The sequence below is a fragment of the Aphelocoma coerulescens genome, chromosome 3, assembly GCF_041296385.1.
Source record: "Aphelocoma coerulescens isolate FSJ_1873_10779 chromosome 3, UR_Acoe_1.0, whole genome shotgun sequence".
NCBI lineage: Eukaryota > Metazoa > Chordata > Aves > Passeriformes > Corvidae > Aphelocoma > Aphelocoma coerulescens.
This window is the reverse complement of record NC_091016.1, coordinates 79,500,063-79,517,753: the sequence shown is the minus strand read 5'-3', so window position 1 is coordinate 79,517,753 and position 17,691 is coordinate 79,500,063. Positions and strand designations below refer to the sequence as shown.

At 44.2% G+C, this 17,691-nt stretch overlaps 1 protein-coding gene across 1 annotated transcript in view; it reads left to right on the top strand.

Moving 5' to 3' along the window:
* The window catches only part of FOXO3 (forkhead box O3), a 90,405-nt gene that overhangs the window by 52,184 nt on the left and 20,530 nt on the right, over window positions 1-17,691 (top strand). The gene's annotated exons all lie outside the window — the stretch shown is intronic.

Here is a 17,691-nt window from a genome sequence, read left to right as displayed (position 1 = left end):
AGTTGGCTGCAAGCAGCACACAGAGCCAGAGTAAATGTACTGCTGCAATAAGCCTAAACTCTTAAGTAAATGCCAAAAATAAAGCAGCCTGCCTTACTTTTTCCACCTTACATAGCAGTTTCCAACCACATCAAGTGAAAAGTCTAGGTGGGTGTATGGTGTTTATCATCACTGAGTAATACACATTGCATTAGCTGGGACGTTTGTTTTGTACCTGACTACTGGTTTTAAAATAGTTTCATTGAAGGCAGGAAAGAATATTTAAGTTTATATTGCCACCTAAGAAATAGGAGTGTGTTCCTGATTTGGGGAGGAAAGCTGGGAACGTAAGGAATACTTTATATTTTTTCCTTTCTCTTTCCACTACAACTGTAAGTGGGTTGAAAGGCAGACTGTGGAAGTGCAGTATCCAGCAGTGCAGTCTTACTTTCTGTGAGATTGTGTCAGAGTGGTTTCTGGGCCTGCATTCATCTGCATGGCATTCTCCCATATTTGAAAGTTCTTTACATAGGTGGTAGCAAAATTTTATGTCCAGAGCAATGAAAAATTGTAAACAGTTTCACATCCAAGACTATAAGATCACTGGTACATGGCCAGAGATGGATTGAGGAGGTCCATGAAAGTGAGAGGCACATTTCAAGTCTAGCCTTTCTTTTACAGCCTCTGAAAGTCAGAAATATACCAATCACAGACCTGGAGGATATGTGAGAGCTAGCATAAGGAGAATGCTGGTGCATCTGGAGGTGCTGGACAAAGAAAACCTTGTTACCTTGCGGTGCCTTAGCCTTTGATGCATTAATTTCAGTCACAGGATGTTCAAGTTTAGCCAGGAGTTGGCAGCCAGATGGACCGCGAGGCAGTTCACAGAGTGACTCAGTCTAGGCGAGCATGAAGACTCATTCACATAAAGGTAACCTATTACAGTATTTTCATAGAATTTTTTTTTCGCTGGGTTTTCATGTTTTTGTGGTAGTGCTTGGGTTTTGGTCATGGTAGTTTTCCAGTTGATCACTACTTCCTGCCTTCTCTCCTACTTGGTGATGCCTCCACCTCAGCGGAGTGGAGATAGAGGGCTTTTGTTTGCCTGATCCAGTGCCTGGCTGTTGTTGGTGAACAGGAGGACTTGCCTTTTCCAGGAGCCATCAGGCAAAAGTATGGTCAACGTAAAAATTGTGACTGCATCCCTGTATTTCCTGCCCACCTCCCCACTCCTTTGTTGTCCGTGTTGGCATCATGGAGGATGGAGAAGCACCTGAGGTGTGTGATTTAAGGCACTCATTCTGCTGCTCATTGCTTGGTGTGATGCTGTTTCTGCAGTCAGACAAACTCTTCAGGAACAACTGTTTCACTTGACCTTTCTTTCTAGAAAGCTGTGGTCTTGAGGCTGTGTCACATGGTGGTGATGGTGTTTTTTTCCTAAATGAGGAAGGTAGGAAAAGCTGTATTTATTTTTGCCAGCTTTTCTCAAGAGGGAGTTGAACAGGAAAGTTTCTCCTCTGAGTCAGGGTAGATGGATTTCTCTGGATTGAGATTTATCAGTTTCTTATTTTGTAATTTGATGCCTGCTAAATTGCTGTGGAAGCACCAGAGTGAGGAGCTAGTGATCTTTTTTAGAAGTAAAAGAAATTAAAAAAATGAAGGATTAAATGGTTTATTCTCTGAGGCTGAAATTACAGATATTAAGTGCTTTGTCTGTTTTATTGTTAGACAAACCTTTATTGTTTGTTACAAGTCATTTATTTGAGGAGGGCAAGAAGAAAGTCTGTAGCACTTTTTTGTTGGTAGAGATGAATTATGTTGTTTCTAGTACTAATTCCTTTTCCCATACCTTTCTGCGTGCCTGCCTTCCCCCTCATTTGGGGCATAAGTGTTTGCCTCCAGTCACCTTAATAAAAACACCATGATCTTGAGATAAATTTCTGCTTTTTCATATGCTATTATTATGATTTGGTTTATTTCTCTGGGTATGCAAAGATGAGAACAGCTTGCACAGAGCTTGTAAACCTAGCGATGAAAAGGGAGAAACTCAAAGAAAAAATATCTTCAGGAAGAGAGAAGAGGAGAAAATCATTATGGTCCAGCTTCAGATACCTCTGTGCCTCACATGAGCAGCAGGACAGTTTTGATCTTGGGGGCTCTGAAAGAAGCCTTGGGTTGTCAGGATGCCTCAGGATCCTCAACCCCCAGCTTGGACATCCAGTATGCCTAAAGATGGGCAGTGGGGATTGTCCCTCTCTTCCTTGCCCTCTTTCCCCAGCATGGCATGCATCTCCTGCTGGGGATGGAGAGGATGTGTGCCCCAGTACTGGGATGGTTGCTTCAGGGATGTGTGTAGTTAGTTTAATGTCAAAGTAGTTTTAAAAGCAACCAGGCAGGCAAGACAGCAGCTGCTGGTAAAATAACTTTGGGAAGGTGCCTCGGGAGGGATTAAGATACAATGCCAAAGCTATTAACTGGGAGGATGCTACCTCCTCAGCTTCAGGTTTTTTTGCCAGTGTTAAGGAGGAACAGATCAAAGGAACTGCCAAGAGTTAAAAACTCTTCAGGCAGAAAGTAGGCCGTTGTTCGAGAGCCACTCACCAGGATCAGACACCTGGCTGTAAGTTTGCAGGAATCTCACCTTCTCAGCAGTTCCTGGAACATGTATTGGTACAGGACCGAGCTAGGAGAGACAAATATCCTCTTTTGAGTCCATTTTGTAAAACATTACGCTGCCTACCTTCTGTTAGTAGTAAACTGTATTTTGATTTGAGAAAACTGTTTCATGGGGCCACTGGCGTCAGCAGCCAACTGGACTTGAGGTCCTTGAGTGCTTCTCCTCAGAGCTGTAGTCACTGAGCCTCGGTGGGTATTTTTGGAGAGGGAGAAAGGATGCAGCCACACTGGGGAGCATGTCTGTTGCAGCTTGATGCTCTGTTGTACACTTTTTGTTCACTGGAAGGCTGGTCAGACTGCCCAGGAAAGTGGTGGAATCACCACCCCTGGAAGCCTTAAACGTGTGGATGTGGCACTTAGGGACGTGGTGTAGTGTTGAACACACTGGCTTTAGGTTAGTGGTTGGACCTGATGATCTTAGGCCTTTTCCAGCCTTAAGGATTCTGTGATTCTATGACCCTTGCATACCCCAGGGGAAGCAGTAAATCCTTGCTGGCCCTTGAGAAGGAGGGTGCAATGAGGCTTGGGCAGGTAAGGTCAGGCACCTCCCAGCCCTCCAGCAGCAGTGCTGCATCTTTTGTCCAAGGCAGTTATGGCCACAGGTACCTGCACAGCCTTCAACTTAAGGCATGTAGCTCCAGGGAGCCTGAGCTTTTGCAGTCTCCTTTCAAGTCTATCCTGCCTTCTGTGAGGGTTTTAAATATCTGCTTTTCCAGTGAACAACAGTCTCAGTCTTTGCCCTTCTGCTTCCTCTCCTATCCCACTCCAAAAAAAAAAAAGAGTTACTTGGCCTCACTGGAAGACAGTCTCTCATAAATCTCTATGGGCCTGATGGTTCATAATTTATTGCCCACTTTACCCCACTAAATATTTTCACATTACTCCTGTTACTTGCTGGTCTGATTTTGCTATCCATTTTCCCATTCTGACCCAAATATTTATCTAAGGCCTTTCACACATAAAAAAATTTTCAATTTAGATGCATCAGTTTTGAAGAAGTCCATATCCTCTGCTTTGGGTATGGTTTGTCCCTCTTGACTTTGACTTCTCCCTAATAGAAATCTGTGTTGCAGAGGAATCTGTGGCTATTGGGTTGCCTCTTGCCTCTGCTCTTTTACTTGAAGCAGCAGCCTCTGAATTTAGGAGGCTTAAACTGTGTCCTTTCCTGGATCTCTCCTGCACGTGTCATTTCTTGTATGTGAAGTTGTTTATTTGGCTAAGTGGTGGCAGTCTCTGGCTTTTGCTATCTCTGCAGACACATATGGTCCTGCTGATAGAGTCGTGTGTGTCTGCCTCAGATTTGTGGGCGACAGTGGTATGTGTAGAAAGAAATGGGTGGAGTTGGCCTCACTGTACGGCGTGCAAGGCTCTGCAAAATCCCTATCTGTGGGAATTGCTAGTCAGCTCTTATCAGTCACGTCCCAATGCAGTGAGTTGTAGAAATCAAATTAGCAGACAAGTCAATTGCTTACGTCAGTCAGAAGTTTTGCAGTGGGGGTGATGTGATAGCCCAGGGCCCCTCACTGGGTAGCCTTCCTGGGTTTGATTACAGGGGCTCTGACAGAGTGAAAACCTGACAGTGCAGTTTCGTTTCTGTTCTGCTTTTTGGTTTTCCTTCTTTCTTGCCCAGAACACTTTTTCTCACTGTTATTTGGGGCAAGCAGAGTAGAAACTCTGTCCTTGCTATAAAAGTGAGAAAGCTCTGCCTTGTTATTTTATAAAACAAGTTGTGGCATACCACATGGTTCCTCACATCACTCAGTAGCTCATTAGTCTGTCACTGTCCAAGCATACTTAATGACAAGCTAAAAAACAGAAGACTGTACAACAGTCCATTAAAATTCATATAGGATATCAAATATTCAATGTAAGGGATGTAAAAAGAAGCTGCTTGCTGTAAATACTAATACCTGTAGTTGCATAAACATAATGAAGAAGTGCTGTGCACCACCACACAGTGGACTGCTGCTGACGATTCCACAACTGCCTGGGAATCCCTGTAGTTATTTATTTCCAGAGAGCTGCTACCACTTCAGGGGAATGTCTCCTTCAGAAGCTCCAGCCTGTCATGTGAGCCTCTTCTCCTAAACAAACACTGTGGATAGCTTGAAATTGGAGGCAAGATCAATTACTTTCAAGCTCTCCGTGTCATGGAGTAATGAGACATGATGTTATTCATTTCTTGTGTCCAGGGCGAAAGCAATGAACCTCAGGCTTAACATTTTGGAGAGCTTTTGTTTTATTTTTTCCTGTACTGCTTTCTCTGGGGTGTTAACATCATATGTCATGATATCCTCTAGTAATTCTTAACTTTCTTTGAAACTGCAAATGCCTGTATTAGCAAAATGGGACTGAACTTCCCAAGCATGAGCAACAGGCAAGCTTTTAGATTTTAAGGGCAGGACTTCTGAGTAAAAGCATCACAGCTCCCATCAGATCTTTCAACAACAAATCCCAAATTCAATTTCGGCTTCATCCCACCTTTTGGAAGAATATTTAGCCTTAAATGCAGAAACTTAAGGCAATGAAGAATCCACCCCACACTTCAAGTGTGTTTTTTTAGAAGGTTAATTACCTTCGCTGTTAATATGTGCACGCTATTCCTGCTGTGATTTTGGGTTCCAGATACTTGGGCCTTGTTAAGGCTTTGTCTGCTATTAATATAGTCCCCAGCCTCCTCTACCCAAATCTGTAATAAGTCAGTTTTCAAGGCTTTTGTCTGTAGCAATTCTAAAAATAGTTTCTTATTGGAATCCAATTGAATCCAAGGGAAGCAAGGTGATAATCAAATGATGTCACCCTCACGTCTTGCACTGCATCTCGCTGCCTGCCAAAACTAGCAACTGTTGCTATGTACCCAGGGGAAGGTGATACTCCCAGCCTTTTCTTGGTACTGGAAAGCTCTCCTTTCCAATGCGTGTCAGGCCTATGGGAGCTGTTGATGTCTGTTCCAGGCTTTTCATTTTACCCTTATGTGCTGGGATAGTCATGGAGAAACATGGATTGTGTCCTGTAGGATGCTTGGAATTTTTCCTGTTCCTGAAGAAGACCATTTCTATAAACCACTGCAAATCTGGAGGACTGATGTGATTTGGCCCGTTAAGTGCCTGTATTGCAGTGCTTGGGCTGTGGGGTAGAAACCTTGCTGCAGCATGTGTGGTAATGTCCAAAAATCCATCCAACAGGACAACAGCGTGACACCATGACATTTCCCAGACAGTTTACTTCTTTTTCTCAGTAGCTCTCCTGAAAACTTGGCTCATGGGCCTCATCCCCCAGCTTTTCTCTAGGTACTTCCCAAAGTTAAAAATACCTCACCAGAAGAGCAGAGGTCATTGTCATTTGACACATGGGGCTCTGGAAGTTCTTCGATAACAAACCCAATCCTGTTGTCAGCAGCAGGAATGTGATGTAGCAGGTTTCTTCTCTCTCAAGTAAGGATCAGCCTGAACTGGGGGATTCCGTATGTAGCAGATGACATTCAGCACATCACAGGGACTGGTTGTCAACAAGACTAGAGTTTTGGATGTTTTTTCTTATGGTCTCCTAGCAAAATATGCTGTTGGGGTGTCCCAGATCTGCTGTTGAGAAGACTTCTTACTGGCAGTGTGTGCTCAAGAAAGGGTAGGTGCTCCTTCTGATGAGCATGTGGTGACTATTAATACTCGAAGGATTTCCACTCTGGTGACGTTACCTCCTTCCCACTGGTGCCTCTCCTCTGCCAGACAGAGTCCCAGGTTTGCAGAGGCCTCTCCAGTGTCACAGTGTCACACTGACCTGGTCCTCTTTTGGTCCAGGATTGCCCTTACTCCCCTGTATTGGCCTTGTAGTTTGTGTGGAGTCACCAAGTGTTGTGCCATCTTCTGGCTCTGCCAGCTAGCCCCTTCCCCAGTGGGAGGGGAGCTGCAGAGGCAAGGCCTCTCCATGCCTGCTTGTGTCCCCAGATGACTTCCGTGCATGTGGGACTCAGGGTGGAAACCTGGGAGTGGAACAAGTCAAATGTTCTTAAGACTCCATCGGGTTAGTGCCAGTGCAGTCACTCCCTGCTCTGTCTGCATTTAAAAGTGATTGCTTACAGTTTTTGTCTTCATTTTGCTATAGTTGTTATCTAAACATGCAAGCTCTGCCTTTGTGGTTTTGGGCAGCAGAAGGCAGCTGAATCTCAGGCAGCCTGAGATACAATCTTGGACTTCATTTTTATTTCAAACATGCATGGCTGCAAATAGCATTGTGCTGAGTTCCAGAAATGTCCTAATTCTGTGGAGGGAGTGGGGGACAGAGAGGGGCACAGCAGAAGAAAGCACTCTGTGTTCACTGGCTGGTCTACCAGAAAGATGGGGTAGGGTTGAAGCACCAAGGCGTTTTATGGCATTAAAATTCCCAGGGACATTTTCCCAAGCATGTACACTGTCCCAATATATAGCAGCAATCCAGAGCTAATTGACATGTAAGTGCCACAGGAGAGTAAAGTTATTTGAAGTTACTAACGTTATTTTGTCTTTCACCAAGTGAGAAAAAAAACAAAGTTATCTAGGTGGAAAAAGGAGAGGAGGAAAAATCCAGCAGACTACCAAAATGTGACTCGTTCAGACTAGCTTGTGAAACTATCTTGAGGTCATCTATCCTGAAAGCCTTTGAAATTTGAAGACTGTGGACTCGTCTCTTGGCATTCAGCCGATTCCTTCTCCTCCTCCTAGCAGATTCTGCCTAACAGTTGCCCTTTTTTTCCACTTTTAAATACCCTGAATCGCAGAGTTTGCTCATTTTCTTCATTCAGATCTAAGGCCTTAAGGACTGTGTTGAAGTAGTGAAGAGGACAGCATGTACTGGTTGTTGGAGCCAAGGGAGAGGGGGTGTGGGCAGAGGGAAGAGATGACCCTGCTTCCAGGCTTTGGTCCTAATCCTGCAAACTTTTTCTCATGTGAAGAGTCTTACAGAGGTCAGCCAGACATTTTGCACGAACAGCGACTTATTTGCGATTTGGCATCATGCTCAAATTATGCTTAAAGTAGTCATAAAAACATGGTCAGAGTTTGTGATAAGGTGTGGAAGGGGTGCTTTAAGCTAACTCAACAGGGAGTCTCTGAAGACATGCATGGGATTAATTAAATAGAAATTTTGTGTGTTTGGCAAGCATGGCTAGGTTTGGCTAAAGTCTAGGACTCAGAGAAAGTGTCTCCCTAAAAAGAGTATGTAAATGCAGTGCCACCAGTGTCCAACATGCACTCCCTGGCATTGCCCTCAAGGAGGAAGGTTAGTCCAAGCACATATAATCTTGCCAGGAATTATCTGCCCAGGTGGCCTAGTTCCCTGCATGCCAGTATCTTGTGCACTCCCATGTTTGGCTATCAGATCAGGAGGCAGTGCTCCGAACCACCTTGTTCGTGATCGTGTTGCATTTGTGATTACATTGTTGGCTCTTTGCAGTGGGAACCATTTGTTGGGGGCTGAAGGCACAAAGCAGCTCCCCGGTGCAGCCCTGGCCAGGGCTATTGCTGACAAACATGACCTTGAGTAAACAAGCAAAAATGTCACCTGTTGTGCTCTAATACCTTACGACTACATACAGGGTCTCCTAATACAGAAGGCCTTGTCAGGTATCTGGAGTTGATTTCCTGGAGAATCAGCTTCAGTCCTTACTTTTCTGCTGGACAGATATTTTTTAGAGTCTGCATGTATTTCTTAGATACTTCACTAAAATGTAACTTACTAAAATGCAACCTGTGACATGGAGTCCAAAGTGCCCAACACTTCTGCAGTGCTGGAAAAAAGATGCTCCTCTGTACACAGAGCTTTAAGGTTTCTTGCCATCCTGACTTTAATTGCTTTTGACACCTTCATTTAAGGGTAGTGGGGTGGGGAAGGGACACAGTTCTTCAGTGTGAGTGAAAGAAGAGGAACCCAAGTGCTGCCTGCTCCAGCTCGTGCAGGCAGAGTGCCATGGGGGCAACAGCTGACGAAGATGGCAGCTGCTGCAGATGCAGTAAGAGACAAGTAGCCAGCTGCTCCCTCCTGCCACCTTCCCCCTGTGTTGACAGCATAGCTGATTGTCCTGCTGAATCCTTGTGTGGCTATCACAACCTGTCTCCCTGAAGACCCAGAGTATGGTGAAAGGCTGAGCTGCCTCCCAACCTCTTCCTCCTTATTTATGTGTCACAGGTGGAAAAAACCTAGATGGAGATAGGCTGTTCAGGGTCATCCTGTTGTAGTTATGATGGCAACAATTCACAGCTGAAGTATTTGATTTGTTAACCTTAAAAAAAGATGCCATTAAATACTGTATTTAGCTCCTCAGGGGAAGTAGCCTAGTTTCTTTTTCATTTTCCTTTTCTCATCCCTGTTTTAGTATTAGTGACTCAGCTGTCACTCTCCTGCGGAAGGGCTGCTGGTGTTATAGCTGTGATTGGATGGCACCAAAAACCCGTTTCTGCTGAAAATAATTAATATGGTACATTTTCACCTCTAAAAAGAGCCTGTTACAAAACTACTAGAAGGTATTCATTAACTTTTGCAAGCTTTGAAACTTGCCTGTTAACAAAATTGGAAATTTCTTATGTCTCCTCCTGTTTATTCTTGTCAACAAGGCAAAGTCTGGCAAAGGCTGGTGCATATCTACCCTACACAATGAGGGAATTCATGTTCAAGCACACAAAGTAGTTCACATGCATTTAGATGCATGCAAAAAAAGCCCTTGCAGGTGAGAGTCTCACTTTGCAACAGGCACATGAGCAGATCCTCATGAACAGAATTAGTTTCCACTAGCTCTGAAAAAAGTCGAACTAGAAATGTGTGGACTCTTCCATCTCATTATTTTTTTCATTTCCCCTTTTCTAACCTTAACCAGAAAGTAGCCTGCTTCATTTCTTTTTTTCTAGATAAATCATCTCCTCTGAACTTCAGTCACGGGGGTGGGTATGGGAAAACTGAAGAAGGAAATGAAAAGCACATAGCTAGTTAGCCCATTTTATATTTTGCATATCATCTCATACAGCAAAAGTATTAGCAGACCTGTCATAATGTATGTACATCTCAGGGTGCTTGGTGTAGTGGGTCCTTTTTCTTTCTGAAGGAGGGAAAATATCCCCATGAGTATTTGCCATTGCTCGCTCTTTTTGCCCTCATGTATTCAACTGCAACTTAAAGGTGCTTGTTTCTTGTGTACTTTGGTTATGAAAATGATACCTGGCATACTTAGGAGGCCTTGCATTCTTGAGCTATGAATGCTGTGAACAGTGTCCTAAGAAAGAGATGATGTACAAAGGCATCATCATTCTTGGCATTGTCCTTTAAAATTTGCCCTGTGTCTTGAACATGTAGGTGTTGAAAAAGGGCTTAGTTTGAGCAGTGTAGTTCCACTAATAAAACTCAGTAGTCTTCCCCTAAAAACCAAATGTGGCCTGTGTCCACCCAACCCATGTGGGATCTGGATAGTTTCTCTAAGAAGCAGAAAGTTACCTGAGAGAGAATGTATCTGGAGGAATTGTAGGGCTATCTGAGTCCATACAGCTACTGCAACCCCAAAACACATAGATTTTGATTCAGCAAGTAAAAACTTTGAATTTTCCATAGTATAGGATGGTGTCTGTGAAGTCGCCTTGAGGCCTGTCCTGAACAGCAGGGAAGACAAGGCTGGCTTGTGCTAGAAAATAAAACCAAAACAAGTCTCTTGATTTTATTTTCTGGATTGTCTTTATTGAGTTAGTGCTTCTTTGTCTGCCTGTTGAGGCTGTAAACTTTCAGATGCAAGTGTCTTCTACTGGTGCAGTCCTTCCCACGCTTGGAGCTCAACCAGACTGTGTCCTACAGGGTAGATAATTCTTGTCATAGTACCTGCTGACGACTCTTGCTGTTGACACAGTCAAGGTCCTAAAACCCATTGCCCTGTGGCTCCACAGCTGCTTCTGAAAAAGGCATGTATGGAGCAATACAAGGACCCCATCATGGCCTGAGTGCTGGCCTCAGGAGGGATTACTCATGTGTACAGGTTCAAATCCAGAACATGAAAAGGCTCTTCCACTCATCATTCTGCTATTCAGGCTCTGGTGTTGGGGTGGGCTTGAACAAAGCATCAAGTGCTGAAGCATTTTGATACAGTCTAGCTTTAGGCTCAACATTCAGCACTTGTGATTATGATTGTATTGATGACCATGGTCTTATTTTCTCCATTTAGGTAAACAGCTTTAAAAAAACAAAAGATTACTTTCATACTTGTGTGTTTACCTGGACTGTGAAGTTTCTGGGATGGTGCTGCTTCCAGTTACATGTGAAACAGGAATAGCCTGCTTGCTGTAGCAAAGGGCTGATTCATTGGCATTGTAATAGGTGTCATATTCCCTTTTGTCAGCTCCTGGGGTATATTTTGCCCCTGCAGTAAACAAAAAATAAATTTAAAAAATCCAGTAGAACCAGTAACATGCAGGTTGTCTGAGTGACGTGAGGTGAGGTTCAATGAAAACTAAAACAACTCATAAGTGGGGTTAAGTGAGGCCAGGATGAATGCAGAGAGGTAGAGTTTGGTTTGAGTGTGGAGGAGTTCTCTGAAGCTGCCATACCCTGGGATGCACTGGGAGTAACCATCCCAAAACCTTCCTGCCAGAGGATGAGATCTACCCCCACCAGCAGAGAGGGTCAGGTGCTCTCAGACGAGAATGGGCAGACAGGCTGGTGGGCTTGTTTGGTGGAGGTGCCCATTTCTGCCCATGACTCCCAAGGGTGGCCGGTGTCACTAGCTCCAGGTCTGACCTGGAGCTTCCCAGATTTTAAGTCTGCAGAAGAGCTTTTTCCATAGGGAGGGAAAAAAGAATCAAATGCTGTCACCTTGGAGATTACATCCAGGGCATCACAGCATGGAAACTAAAGCCACGTGCCTTGGTAGTGAGTTTTTGGGCAGGCCTGATTTTGGGACTGAGTGCCCTGATGCAGAGCATGAGTGGAAGTCAGATCAAAGAATGGGCTAGGGAAAGACTTCTGAAACAAACCCACCTTGCTACTGTTCTTGTAGAAATGGTGTGGAGGTGGATATTTTTGTCCTCCCATGTCATCTGGCATGGCATGAGCTTCGTTTGTGTATACAGAATGCAAGCCTGTATGATTCTTGAAATATACTCCTAAGTGCACTGTTTAAAATATGTTCCCCAGTGCAGAGGGAAAGTACAGGAATCTATGTAACCCAGAGGCCAGGGAGGACCCACGTGTTATTCTCAGGACAAAAGCAGAATGCTCATCAGAATATGTCAAAAGGAAAACCGATCACTTTCTACTTTCAAAAGGCATTAATATTTTACAGCTGCCATTACGTTTGGAAGAGTGCTCAGGTATTTATTGGTAGCTATCCAGTCCAGAGTTGTGAAGGAGGAGATACCTGTTTTTCAAGTTGTTCTGTTCACTTACCCTCATCTCCTAACTCACCCTTGGCCACACCAGTGCTGCAGTAACTCGGTGAGTATCTGGAGTTGCAGTTGCGTGTTCCCACACCCGCTGCCCTTTGTGAGGCTCCCAAGGGTTTTTTACCTGTAAAAGTCAGCAGGTCAGACCCACTGAGAGCCACGCTTAGGTGCATCCCCGGCTTCCCCCAGAGCTCAGGTCTGTGGAGCAGGACCATTCCCTTTGCCATCTCAGCTGCCAGCTGAAGCACATTGTATTTTAAAACGCTGTTGGTTTTTTTTTTTTAGATCAGATAATATCTTCTGGTTCAATAATAAAGTAATTATGTGCTTAAAATAGCACAGAGAGGGGTCCTGTTTCAGATTAGTTGACATAGCAGAAATGCTGGGGGCTGGTTTGGAGGTTGCTTGTAGTATTGCTCACGAGAAGGTCTCGGGTGCCTGTGCTGGCTTTTGAAGGTCTTGCTCAGGCCTGATCAAACTCAGTCAGGTGACACTGTATCAGATCTATTCCTCTCATCAGTCACATGTTTGCTGTAACTGTCACCAGACTCACAATTTAGTGTGTGCAGCTCAACACTTCCAATTAATCCAGGCCGGGTGTATCATTTCAGAGCTAGCACTTTGCAGAGCCATGTGCAGGGCAGCCTTGAGCTTGGGTTCCAGGAGCCCTGGAACGCTCTCTCCACGCACACAGATTTTACTCTTTCCCTGCTACCATGTGGTGAGAGTTATTGCTGGTTTAGTTGCATTTCATAGGCTTAGAAAGTGTTAAATAAAATCAACACATGACTGCAAAAGATTTAAAAAAATAAAGATTTATAATAGGTGATTCAGCAGTGAGAGGCTTTTGTGATCTTCCATGGGAAGCTACTATTTTTAGTGAATTATTATAAGCAGTAGCATCACTCACATTTATTTTTAAAGGCATGAAAGAACGCCCATACGTGTTTCTAAATAGTCAATGTATAGTAACAGCCATATGCTGAGAATGAGCAAAAATAGAATTGAGCACTCTGGCTTCCACAATGCTGTGTGAGAGTTGCGCTGGGATCTTTGCATCTAAGAAATAAAAAACAGAGGCTTTTTTTTTTTTTCCTAGATCTTCTTTCTAGCAATACTAACCCAAAGCCTTCATGGTGAAAGTCTGCTTTGCAGTAAATTGCATTGTTTTCATTGAGGTCTAACTGGGTGACCACTGAGGTTTGGGAGGACTCTTCCAGTAGCTTCAGCAGCTGGTGGATTGGAGCTGTGCTGACAGGAGTAGCTGTTTTTGTGGGAGTTACTGTCATGTACAGTGTTCAGGTTCATTAGTTGTGTGTGCCTGCACTTCTCTTGGGACTCTGTGGCATGGAGGAGAAATGCAGCGATGCTGTGCTGAAGGAGCTCCACAAATAAAGCATGGTGTTATTTCTAAAGTTCCTACAGTGAAAACGTTTCAAATGCTGGGGCTTGCCGTTGAGAAACAATAGGAAAAAAGAAAGTTATCTGCTGGTGATACTACTGGTGATACCAGTTATCTGCTGGTGATACTACTCCTGAACAGAAATTACAACTGTTTTGATCTGGCTCTGCAGAGACCCAGCCATGTGTGTCCACTGCAGCCTTTTTGTATGCAACTCCTTGGGTTTAAGTTTGGTAAGGGGCAACATCTCCCATTTTCTCGCTGACTCTGTTCATGTCCCAGTCAAGCCTACGATGAGTTGCCTTGGGATTTCACCTTACAACAGCAATGCCTCAAAGTAAATTCCTGCTCTTAATGAAGTTAAATCCTTTTATTTAAGTCAGCTGTGGTTTTGAGTTTTGGGCAGCCACAATATGAAGCGGGTGGAAGGGACTGAGAAAGGTGCCTCTTGACAAGGTGCCCTAGCGACCTCTCAGTGACGGTGCCTGCCTCCTGATTCCCAAATCCTATTCTAATGTGGAAAAGCATCGCCACAGCATGCAGATGATAACATTTGATTTTTTAGAGGACTTCCTATAGCAAAGGGTGCTGAGGTACATGGCTCCTGACACTGGGAGGGGTTGCTGGAGAGCCTGACCTTCTTGCTCCTCAGCTGCATTAAAGTATCAGCACTTTCCTTGCACTCTGCTTTCCATCTCCCAACACCCAGTGTAAACGACAGCCAGCATGCTCTACTCACAGCAAAACAAATGTTATTTATTAGAGTCCTCATGTGGTCAGAGCATGTCTGACTGTAAAATAACTGGAGATTTTTCTGCTAACTGGAAGCGTGGTGCTCTGAGGCAATTTCCAGGCAGTGTATATTTTCAGCTAAGTTTTATTTACGTCAGTGTAGCAATTTGCAATATCACTGTTTGCAAAGAGTGAGGCAGTGATTGTTTTAACTAGAATTATTTTTTTTACATTTATTACTATTATTTTTTTTTTTTAGGAAAAACTTTTATGACTCAATTCCCATAGGTCCATGCTTTGAGATGCTTTCCTTTTCAAAGACTATGGCATAAACCCCCTTGGTGGGCAGGTCGCTCGCTGCCTGCCCTCATGGCCAGCGCAGCTGGGGAAGCGTGGTGTGCGTGTCGGGGAGGGTTTGTTTTCCCTGTGCTGATCACTTTCTCCTGTCGTAATTTGGCACAGCGCGGTGCCCTGTGTGCGGGATGGAGGCAGATCCATATACTGCTCTCCTGTCCAAGCCAGCACATTTCAGGGGATAAACCTTTGCTGGACTTACTGTTCTCCCAAGGAGCTTAAATCCCTCAAGGCTCTACTCTTCTGGCGTGGGGAACAATGGGCAGAGGTGCAGGCAAAGCTAATCACAGCAGAGGCCTCTTCTAGTGTTCCCCTACCACCGAGGTCAGAAAACTCCTTTGAAGAGAGGATGAGGAGAGGAAACCACAAAGCTGCCTTTCAGATGCTGAGCTGACTTTCTTAAATTTGTGGGATTTTTTTTTTTTTTCCTTTTCCTGCAGGAGAGCATGCTTGGGTAGGGCTGAGCCTGTGTCACCCTACATACCCAGGAGTGTGAGGATGGTGGCCTTTGCCAGCTGGGTGTGAAGGGGTGTACCCTGTAGGACTCTGGTGTGCTCTGACTGCCTGGTTCTGCTGAACAACTGGTGGGATTTTTGGGAGCTGCCTTGGGAACATGCAGATGATACCAAACATCAGGCATCAAAAACATTTTGGGTGTCAGAAAATATTTCTTTTTCTGTGTGTAATTTTCTTAATGCTTTTTTTGTCCCTGGAGCTTTCATAATTTAGGGAAAACATAACAATCTGGAGCACATAGTGTTTGCTTTAATATGGAAAAAGAGGTATATCAGGACAACATGGCTGGATAGATATTGTGGGAGAACTCTCTATGTTTTAGTTCTTGCTTTTTCTGTATCTGCAGAGCACCCTCACTACTTTGTTAAATTATATACATTTTTCTGGTTTGCAAAAACTCATGGGAAAGAGGAAAAATTCTGAGACCTCTCTGGATTTGGAATTTCAGAGTTCTTTGAGAAGGGTAACACTTCAGCCTTATGGGGCTAGGCAAAAAGGGACGGTATGGAACCAATAGATTGGTACTTCCTAAAGATCAGCTTGCCTGGGCTTGGAAATCCCTCTCACCAGGAATTCCCCCATAGATGCACAGAACTGGCACCTTTAATTATTTATAAGTTTGAAGTCACTGCATCTGTTTTCTTGTTTAGTTGCAACTGAATCTCCTTGGGGACTTTAAAGCAAACAAAATGTAAAACATGTGAAATGTAAAATGTGATTGTCCCACTCTGCTCTGCACTGGTGCAGCATCCCCTTTGGTCCTGTGTGCAGTTTTGGGCATCACAGTATAAAAAAGACGTTGAACTATTAGAGAGTGTCCAAAGGAGGGCCACAAGGATGGTGAAGGGCCTTGAGGGGAAGCCATATGAGGAGCAGCTGAGGGCACTTGGTCTGTTCAGCTTGGAGAAGAGGAGACTGAGGGGAGACCTCCTTGCAGTCTACAGCTTCCTCTTGAGGGGAAGAGGAGGAAAGGGTATTGGTATCTTCTCTGTGGTGACCAGTGACAGGACCCAAGAGAATGGCATGAAGCTGTGGCAGAGGAGGGTTAGGCTGGATATCTGGAAAAGGTTCTTCACTCACAAAGGGTGGTTGAGCTCCCCAGGGAAGTGGTCACAGCATCACTTGTCTGAGTTCAAGTTCAAGAGCTCTCAGGCACATGGTGTGACTCTTGGGTGTCCTATGCAGGGCTGGGTATTGGACTGGGTGTTGGATGATTCGGATATGTCCCTTCCAACTCAGCACATGCTGTGATTCTATGATTCTGTGAAAACTGAGCTGAAGCAAGTTTTGAGTTACTTCATGAGAAGGCACAGACACTGGTCTGGACAGGTGTTGAATGTGTTGAATTATTCACAGACTCCAGTTTCATCAACCACTAAATGCAAAAAAAAAGTAGTTTTATTTTGGTTTTCTTAAAGAAATAATTTTTGGTGAACACTGTCTCTAGGGGTGTTCATCCCAAATGAGATTTGTGTGACAACATTTTGAGCAAGATGGCGTAAGCTGAAAACTGAAATTCAAGTGAGCAAGCAGAGCCATGGAGAAGCTGGACTCCCTCTGTTCAGCTGGAGGCTGATAAGCTGGAGTTATTTTCATGGCTTATTTTCAGTGGTATTAGATCTGATGCCTTTCTCTACTGCATGGCTACCAGACAACTTCATATGGTGAAGGTAAAACATAATATATGTTAATACAGGATAACATAAAGTATAATTCTCCCAAGTGAGCATTAGCGGCATTTATGGGTCTGCAGGTAGTGTTTGTTTTTCTCCCACCATGTCCTAATATCCCACTTGTTAAACTACTGCTTTTGATTTGTAGCCCTAACTTTAGTTTAGGAGCCCATATCTGAAATAGCAAATTCACTACTCACTACAAAACACTGAAAGAAAAACAGACCAGTGTGTAACTTGGACTCCTCAGCCAGCAGCTGCACCTCATCTTGCTAATCTTTAGGCTTTTTTTTTTTTTTTTTTTAAAAGCAGGGACTTTTAAGAGTTAAGTTACACAACTCTCATTTTATTTTTAAAGCGAGTGGATTCCTTGTTGCGTTGTCGAGGATGATAAATTGATACCACATGTTGCTTCCAGACAAAAAAGACTCTGTACTGCAGTGGAAGCACTTGCAGCTGGTGTCTGAGTTAGTGGACAGGCTCCACAAGGTAAACACGGCTTGGAAGAGGCTGAAACAGGCATAGGGAGGGGGAATTTTCTCCATTTTAAAGGCTCAGGCATTTGCTGCTGTTGTCTGACTGGGTCTGAGTGTTGAAATAACATGCAGTCCCACCCTCCTTGGGAGACTCATTCAGTTGTTTGTATCAAATGAGGGATACAGCACTTTGGAAATGTTTGAGCGTCCTTTCTCTCAGCTTGCCCGTTTTCAGACTTACCAAAATAGAGAGAGATTTGTGTAATGAGCACATGGTAGCTGATCTCAGGGGTTTTTCTTGCAAGCAAAACGTAGCTGGATCCCTTGAGGAGTATTAACTGAATAAAACACAGTGCAGTGGATCAACATTTTTTGAAGTGGAGAGCATGGCCCTGAGTTTGGGGAAAGTGCTGTAAGCCCTGGTATTGCTGCCCTGGCTGTTACGGGCATCCAGCTCACCCCTTCTCCTGGTACCATCAGCCTAAGCCAAGGTAGGA